Source organism: Belonocnema kinseyi, chromosome 3 (genome assembly GCF_010883055.1).
Source record: "Belonocnema kinseyi isolate 2016_QV_RU_SX_M_011 chromosome 3, B_treatae_v1, whole genome shotgun sequence".
In the NCBI taxonomy this organism is placed as follows: domain Eukaryota; kingdom Metazoa; phylum Arthropoda; class Insecta; order Hymenoptera; family Cynipidae; genus Belonocnema; species Belonocnema kinseyi.
This window is the reverse complement of record NC_046659.1, coordinates 51,950,925-51,960,550: the sequence shown is the minus strand read 5'-3', so window position 1 is coordinate 51,960,550 and position 9,626 is coordinate 51,950,925.

Sequence of the window (9,626 nt, the reverse complement as noted above, 5' to 3'; positions counted from 1 at the left end):
ATCATTGTTATGATTTTGAGATCACCACATATTTGCCATTTGTGATTCGTGTAATTAACTTTTTCAAGAAGCATTTTAACATTGTTATATTCTTCTTTGATGCCCGTTGAGTGAGCTATAGGGAAAGGAGCTATAGGTAAGTATTCGTGTTATGCAGTAAAACAGCCTTAATGCTGCGTTTTGACAAATCAACGAAAAGTCGCCATTCTTCATCTCTGCACACATTTTTCTTCATCTCTGTACACATTTTTCTTCAGGTGGTTCATTAGTCCGTTAACGTCAGTGCAGTACACTAAAGACGTCTCTTCGTCTTTAACGAAAAACTTTCTAAATTCTTTGTCCCTGTCGCGATAGAATGAAACTTTTGTCTTTGGCTCTAGAAGATTTCTTCTTTTTAGAAATGAAGCGGCAAATTCAGCGCCGTCTTTCGGTAATCCAAGACCTCTAATAAAATTATTCAGTTCTAGTTGCGACACTAACATTGGAACCTTCAATTTCATTTTATGCACGCCGTATTCGTCATCTTTTTCGTCATTTTCATCGGAATCATCAGAACTATTTTCTGTTCGATCACTGGTTCCACTACCGTCTCCATGACGTTTACTTTCAACTTCCATTCAATCATCTTCTAAAGCGCTTAAATCAGTTTGGCGTGCATTTTTATTGACTTCAATTGATCTTGTGACTGTGCACACATTAATGTACGAAATGTTATTTTTATTTTTGGCGTTGAACCCTTTGACGGAATTCATGCAAAAGTAGCAGTCCTTCGCAATAACGGGTTTTTTCCATGTGGTTGGTGTAGAGTACTTGCGGAACTTTTCGTTGTTTGAATTCTTTAGACGATACAGCATAAGTCTGCAGGAATTGCAAATGACGTGAGGAACCCATTTTGTTTCTTGGTGCAGCAATTTACAGTCAAAACACTTTTCGTAAAGACTTTTCACTTCCTCGTCGATGGATTTTCGCGAACTACTCACTTCATATTTACTGCAAATGTAACAGAATGAATCTGAGCTATTCTTGCAGGCATGCGATTGTGGTTTTTTTCCTTGAAGCATGAGACTACACCAACCAAGTAATCCATTGATGAAGAGCTACGGTTGCGTGATGACAACGTCGGAGAGCCCGCTGTCCCACCCTGACCAGACGCCGATACTGGGGTTTTTCCCTGCATCGTAATACACTTTTTACCTGTGTCTGCCATGATGGCATGAACGCCGTTTACCCAGGGACTCAGCCAATGTGGATCCGTTGCCCACAGTCACCACGTGGAGGTGCCCTGGTTACAGGCACAGGCGAATAATGCTAGCAACAAGCGGTTAAGGAACTCCAGACATTTACTGCTATTAATGTCAAAATATGAAAGTACGCAAGAACAGGGTTGCCAGCGTAATCGGTTAGGTTAGGTCAGGTTTTGTTAGGTTAGGATAGGTTAAACCTCTATGTACGTTAAGCCGAAGCTGAATGAAACGGTACCGCAAACACAACGGAACAACACAATCAGTTTAATTGTGTTTCGTGAGGTTAGGTTAGGTTAGGTTAGGCTAGGTCAGATTTATTTCTAGGTTAGACTCGAGTTGACCCATTCGATGTAGCACACATTTGCTACTGGGAAAATATGCTTCCAGAGCTTTACGTGTAGTTCAATAAATTTCTGTTAATTCAGGTTAGGTGAGGTCAGGTTCTGTTGGGTAGAGTTATGTTAAATAAGTTGATATCAGGCAAGGGTTGATCCTTCACAGTTGCCAAGTTATCCTTCCTGGTTAGCTAATGTGGCGCGCTCTTGGTGCAATTTCTGAAAGGCAAGTAAAAGTTGTTTACTGAGTTCAATGAAATTAATTTTGGGTAAATGATGGATTTAAATAATTACCTATAAATTGAGTGCAACTAACGTTATATATTATGTTTTTTTAGTCTGGAAAAAATGCTACTTGACGGAGCTACGCACAAGTCAGACCATAAAACTTGGGACTTAATTTGATGGCATCCAGGTGGACTCATTTTCTTATTTTTTATTCTCCTTTAGAGTTAGAGAGTACTTTCAGGGATCTTGTAGCGTCAAGTTGCTAGTGCGTCAAGTTACCAGACGGTTTCAATTTTGGATGCGCCACATTAGTCGCACGTGTATCGTGTATAAAAAAAATGTTTTTACGCAAAAATCAATTACCTTTACTTTTAACTGGAACACTACAACGTTCAGAAAATTCTAAAGAACCGATTTTACAGAGTCACAGAAATTAAAAGTAAAATACTGTATTTTTTCACTGCGTTTTGGTTACTTTAAAATTACACACATAACACCCAAAAATAACTTTTCATAATAAGAATTGAGTGATAAGCTTTATTTAGCAAATTTTTTCACTATGCAAAACAGTAAACATAACAAAATACAGTACAGTGAACACCTCTCGCTAAAAATCAATCAATTTCTGTAAATAAGAGTGCGCCACATTAACCACCGCGCCACATTACCTGCCGCTCCCCTGCTGTTTCAAAATTATATTATTTCAAAAAAGTAAATAACTGTCTTTAGATAATTCCCGCCAGACAAAAGTGCAGCAATCACGTGGCAATGTCCAAGTACCCGATTGGAAACAGTTTGAAATGCAAAATGATCAATCGTTGCTAATCGTTTTGGCACAAATAAGAAACACGATTCGGAACGATTAAGATATTAATTATATTGTTTTGTTATCGATATCAATAGATTCTTTCTAGAAGGGATATCAATGGCACATCGTTAAACGGTATGATTTATTCATTTTGTTAACCCGTAAACTTTTGACTTTTTATTCGGTGTACCCAAAGATATTATAAACGTAGATGCGGTACGGGGCGTCAGAGTGGGGAATTCTAGGGTAGAGTAGTCCGATACCGACCGGTAGTCCCATCCCGACCCCCTGATGTTTCTCAATACACGTGTTGCCGCAGAATTCATCGGTGGTGGCCTTTGAAAGCTTTTATATTACCGAAAATTTGGAGGTATGCCGCTATTCGCCTTTCGTAATGTAACCTATGTTTTTTGAGCATTTTCAGTTTTGACAGTTACGAAATTTATTTTGGAGCTGAAGGACAATCGTGTTGCCGGTGTTTCTTTTTATCGCGAAAGATCCGAAGGTAGGTTTTTTCGTTTTTTTAGGGCTTCGACTTTAAAACGCGGTTATGGATTATTTACCTTGCATCGATGTGAGTGAACGACAAGTGATTTTTCGAAAATAGACGTGGTGGTCCGAAACCGACCCCCAAAGGGTAGTCCGAAACCGACCTCCACGATTTCGCATTCTTAAGATTTTCCAGCGTGTCTCTGAGTGTTAATTTTCAAATTGCTGACTTCCAATACATGTTTATTGCAGAAATGGGGCGAACATGTAAGCGGAAAACCCCAAAAAGGGATCCGACAATATTGCGACGAGCAGTTGCCGCCATGGCGATGGGAACTTCGCTTCGTGCAGTTGCACGAGAATTTAACATTCCACGCTCGACATTACTTCTTCACCGAAAAAATAACGCTATAGTTCCTCAAGAAGAAGGAGTGGAAAAGCCGACAGAAGTAGATGTCAACGATTTTCAGATAGCAGGAAAAGGCTACACTACGGTACTTTTGTTGAATCAGATAAATTTTATTTCTGTAACTTGTTCCAACATGGATTTTTCACATAATTTTTGTACTGCAGGTGTTCAACAAAGAACAGGAGAATTGTCTGAAAAATCATCTGCTTTATTTGGCTAATATATATTTTGGATTAAATTCGACGGACGTTCGAATTTTGGCCTATCAGTTTGCAAAAAAGTTGAATGTAAAGTATCCATCGTCCTGGGATAAGGAGGAAATAGCGGGCTTGGAGTGGTTCAAAAGTTTCAGGTCTAGACACCCGATATTGTCTCTGAGAAAACCCGAGGCGACAAGCTTAGCTAGAGCTATTATTCGCGCACCGCCTTATTTTTGTCTTCCCACGTGTCCGGTTCCAACAGCACTTTCTAAATGTCGGGCCCACAGGCTCAGGAGGAGGCGCAAATTCCAGCGGATGGATAACTTCCGAATTGTTCGTCAAGTTTTTGAAATCCTTTCAGGCATTTACTCGCTGCGATCTCGCGCATCCCGTTCTTCTTCTTTTAGACAATCAAGAATCGCATTTTTCTCGGGCAGCACTACAATTTTGTCGAAATAACGGGATTCATATTGTTTCTTTCCCGCCACACTGCTCCCATCGACTTCAACCACTAGACGTTGGCGTATTTAACCCTTTCAAGAATGCAATCAACAAACAATTTGAAGCATTCATGAGAATGCATCCAGGACGCATCATTAGATTCAATGACATTCTAGCGATGGTATGGCGAGCCTTGGAGCTAAGTGTGAATGAAGTCAACATCAAAAAAGGCTTCCGAGCTACATGAATATGGTCTCTGGACGCGAACATCTTTCAAGAAATAGATTTCATGCCGAGCACCACAACCGATAGAGAAAATCCTAATGTTCCTGCAGAGGGAATTAATGTTTTGGAAGAAGAAAGAAATCAACAAGAAGAAGTTGACGAACAAGATAGAAATAATTTAAAAAATCAACATTTAGAAGAAGAACTTATTTCACCGGACACATCAACTCTAAGGCCATCAACGTCATTGATGGAAGAAAGTCTCGAGTCGCTTGCACCTACCCCGAAGGCTCCGCCGCGCAGCCTGAAGAAGAGAGGTGGACCACAGGGCAAAACATCAGTTTTAACACCTGACGCCGAGTTGCAAAGAATCGCTGGAAAGCAAAAAGAAAAACAAGACAGAATGAAAGCAAAAGAAGCCAAACGAAGAAAATCCCAAGAAAAAGCCGAACAGAAAAAAGAAGCTCAAAAACAGAAACAAAAGAAAGAAGAAGAAAATAAGAAGCAACAAAATAAACAACAAAAAAACAAGAAAAGCGAAAACATTCAGCTTCGGAAAAGTATCCGTCCATCAGCTGTTCGCAGTTATGTCGAGTCAGAAGATAGCTCAGATAGCGACTAAAATCATTTTTTTCGTTTGATAGTGACATTGTCATGAATTCTTTTCCTCATTTTTATTCTACAAACTCCTTGTTCTTTAGAATTTCTCTGAAAAAACCTAAAATTGTTATAAAATAAGTAACATGTACAAATGTAGTACAGAATATAAATACAAAATTATTCTACAATTGTTGTATTTTTCTTCAAACATGAAAAATGACTTTGAAGTACTAATTTCCTTTTGCTTTGTTTAAAATAAATAGGGGGTCGGAATAGGACCTTGGGCGGGGGGGGGGGGGGGGGGGGGGGGGGGGTCGATTCGGACCATGCCTTTTCGATACGACCGAATTGCTTACTTTCATTTCGGCCACGTTATTTTCAACAATAACAACCAGAATACCATGTTCAGTAGCTCAAAATGTAGGTAACCAATTATTTCAAAGCTTGCACATGCCTTACGGGCAAAAAAATAATAATAAATCTCGTAGCTTATATTCAAAAGTGATTCATTCTTAATTTGTAGCTCTTTCCAGTGCGCGCAATTTGAGCTTTTTCATTTTTTTCGTATCTTGCATAGTTTGACCAAAAATGGAATTTTTGGATTTTTCATTATTTTTGGTACGATCAAATTTGGAGTGTTCAACCTCTCGACCAAATTAAGAAAGTTGTTATCATAGTCTTGTAGGTCTTTCAAAAAGCAAAGTTTTTCTTCTCCTGACTTTTTTCATATCATGCGTTGTTTGGCTTGAAATGTTCATTTTATTTTGTTCTTTTGGAGTTTGAAAATGCTCAAACTCTGACAATTTTCTTTTTATAAAAAAAGTCAGAAGGATAAATTGTTTAAGTTTGTAAGTACTATGAACAAACTTGCACAGAATTTTTAGATCTTGAAAAATGTGGTTTCAAAAATTTTTTGTACGTTCAAATTTGGAATTTTCAACTTTTTGACCAAATTGAAAAAGTTGTTATCATGATCTTGTAGGGTTTTCAAAAAACAACGTTTTTCTCTTCCAGACTTTTTTTCGTATCATGCGTAGTTTGGCTTAAATTGTTCATTTTAGTTGGTTTTTCTGGATTTTGAAAATGCTGTAACTCTAGTAATTTTTGATTTTTTAAAAAAAGTCATTAGGATAAATTGTTTATTTTTTTAAATTCTATGAACAACCGTACAGAGAATTTTTGAATTTTTAAAAAAGTGGTCTCAAACATATTCAAAATGTGCCCACTTTTTGAATTTTCTTCCAAAATGGCTGGCTAACGAACTTGACCTTTAGTTTAGGACACTAAACGAGTGTACCAAAGGGCAATCTAATAGATTAATTTTTTCAAAAGTTATCGTGTTTACAGACAGACAGACATACAGACAGACAAATTCATAAAAACCTGTTTTTCGGATTCAGGGGGTCTCAAAACGTGGACATTTGACAAAAACTAGAGGGGGGGGGGTCAAATTTTACACAAACTTAATACCTTCTCTGCTGAGAATGTAAAAAACTATTACAGAAAGAAATTTCGAGATAAACAAGTGCTGAAAACATTTATCTTTAACAAATATTTTTTTTAATTGAAATAATTAAATATTTATACCAAAGAAACAACTTTTTTAATGTTTGAAGTGTTTAAACATTATAGTTTAAATTTAAAATAAAAATAATTAAAACAAAATATATTTCTGCATAAGATATTTTGGTTGAAAATGTATATACATAGTATTTTTTAAATCACAAAAGTTCTTTCCAAAAACCGAAATGTTGATTAAACAACACGTGTTTTTTTTGTAATTATTTGTTGGTAAAATTTTGGTATAATTTTAGTTTTAAATTCAAACAATAATTTTTAACACTTTAAATATTAAACAAAAATATATTTGATCAAAATGTTTTATTATCGTAGTTTTAATAAATAATTAATATTGATTAAGAGACAATTTTATTTGGTGAGTTTTATTATTTGGAAATTTTCGAATTCGTGAATAGTATAAACTGTTCAGGAATCTTATTATTTTTGCAATTTTATTATTCGGGACAGAGAGTTTTACCGAGTCGGGAACTTTCTTTTTCGGATATTTCAGCCGTCCCCATAGAATTACTGAAAATTTGCTCTAATTATCATTTCGGCGCTCGATCTTGTTGATTTTTTCCTACAGTATTAATAAAAAAAATTTTTATGGAAATTTTTGATATCACAAAGTTAAAAATAATCTCAATTAAGAATTTAAAAGTTCGCTATACATCCAATTTTTATTCTTGAGTCTTGGCGGTTTATTTCTAATCCATTTCAGTCACTGGTAAACGGGGGTGATTCTCTCTTAGGAAATAAGTGATTAAAATTTGAAAAAATTGAATAGGCTTTTTTGATATCTAGGTATGTAAAAAACGTTAACTTTCGAAAATTTAAAAACTAATTTAAGAACTATTTATACTCTTTTAAGATGTCAATACAATTTACACAACACTACTTACAAAATTTGTAAATTCTTAGGCCTTCAGTTTAAGAACTTGAATTTTAACCTTAAAATTGTTTCATTTTCAGAATACAGCCTTATTGTTTGAATTTTCAGAATTTTCGTTATAAGTTATAGGTTAGATCTAAAATAACATTATGGGATTCGAAATTGTCACAACGCGAAAAAGTTTAAATTACAAATTTATAAATGCGAAAATACACCATTTTCCATGTTGATTTGCGAACCAGCGAATCACTTTCTTTCGCTTCTTTGAAAGTCGATCCTCTGCTTTCAGTTTTCTTCTTAAAATATACCTTGAATTCAATGCATTTCAAATTCAATGTTTGCAGGTACATTTAGATTGAAGTATACAAAGGTTTTTTGTTTTAAATATAGATTAATTAAATCATTTTATTTATTTTTCACGACTGTAATTTATAACTTCTCAAATTGAATAAATGTAGCTCAAACATGAAAAAGTATAGAATAATTTCAAATTTATAGAGATTCTATCATATATATTGAACTATTAAAACCTCTGACTTTTTTTAAGGTTTTTTAAACTCTTTTAAAAACTTTTTTAAAACAATTTTGGTTGTGATTTCATAATAAAAGAATAAGTGCTATTTAGTCTCCAGAACAGCAATTTCAAAAATATTTAATGCCTTAATAGTTGAGACATTTTAAATTTGTAATCTTCAGTATATTGAATAATTTCAAACTTATAAATGTTTAAATATGTCGACAGAATTTTTTCATAGAAAGTGTTCGATGATTTTAGATTGAAACATTTCAAATTATTTAGTTACAAATTAAAATCGTACAACTTCAAGTTTTATTTATTTTTTGATCATTTGTCACCCCCCCCCCCACAAATTATTTTTTTTGTTTTGTACAAAAATAACGCCTGATATTTGTATAAATTAATAAATATATATTAAAGATTCACTCAAGGTCTTTTTTTTCAAAAAGCTGGTTCCTGAATAAATTGACTCTTATTGTTTCCGATTTCGTTCTGTCACTCAGGGATTGTGTTTTTCATAGCAAAAATGGATTGGATTTCTTCGCCCGAGATACAAACGTAAATTGTACTATAGTAAAAACAACTGGAAAAATTTAGACGAAAGCCAAATTTGGTGGAGAAAACAAACCTTTTTCGACCCATAAATACTCATTTTATTCCCCGAAAGATTTAAAAAAATCTCTTCGAATCACTTTTATTGCAAAAATTTACCGACGTAAAAACTTGTTTTTCTGACTCAAGGAGCCGCAAAACGTCAAAATTTCATGATATTGGCGAAAGTCATTTTTCGCATAAAACTCTTCTCATTATGGATGAGAATGTGATAAAATAATCATGGGGCCTTGAAAAAGTAGCGTTTTTCGCCTCTTGACTTTTTTCCATATCAATAGCTTTTATGCTTCAAATGTCCATTTTCGTTTGGTTCTTTGGATTTTGAAAATCCTTTCACTTTGGTAAGTTTGATTTTATCAAAAAAACTTGTCAAAATCCAATTTAATCCGACCAGTCTTTCGAAAGTTATCCGGTATACAAACAACAACGACGACTCCGAACAGACAAACAGACCCCGACGATTGAAAAATTAATTATTTTGTTGAAAATGTAACTATTTTGTAAAGATGTCCTCTTTTCTATCAAAAGTTCAACTACTTTGTTAAAATTTTTATTTTTTATATCTGAAGGTTCATCTCTTTCGTTGAAAATACATTTTTGAAACTGACAATTAATCTATACCATTTTTGGTTAAAAGATAATGTATTTTGTTAACAATTCGACTTTCTTTGTAGAAATTAAATTTGTTTATGGAAAATTTATACTTTTTGATTAAAAATTACATTTTTCAGTTGAATTATCAACTGTAAATATTTTTTGGTTGCAAAGTCGTTTTGTTGCAAATGCAACTATATTGTTAAAAATTAAAATCATAATTTTTGGGTGGAAAATTCGATTATTCACTTAAAGTTGAACTACTTATTAAAAAAATTAATTCTTTCTTATTAAGGATTCATAATTATCGTTGAAAATTCAACTATTTGCCTTGAAATTGAGTTAAAAACTCAGTTTTTCGGTAGATAATACTCTTTTTGACTTTAAAATTAAATAATTTCGTAGAAAGTAGTTGAACTTTTGATGGAAAAAGGGACTTTTTTACAAAATAGTTACATTTTCAACAAAATAT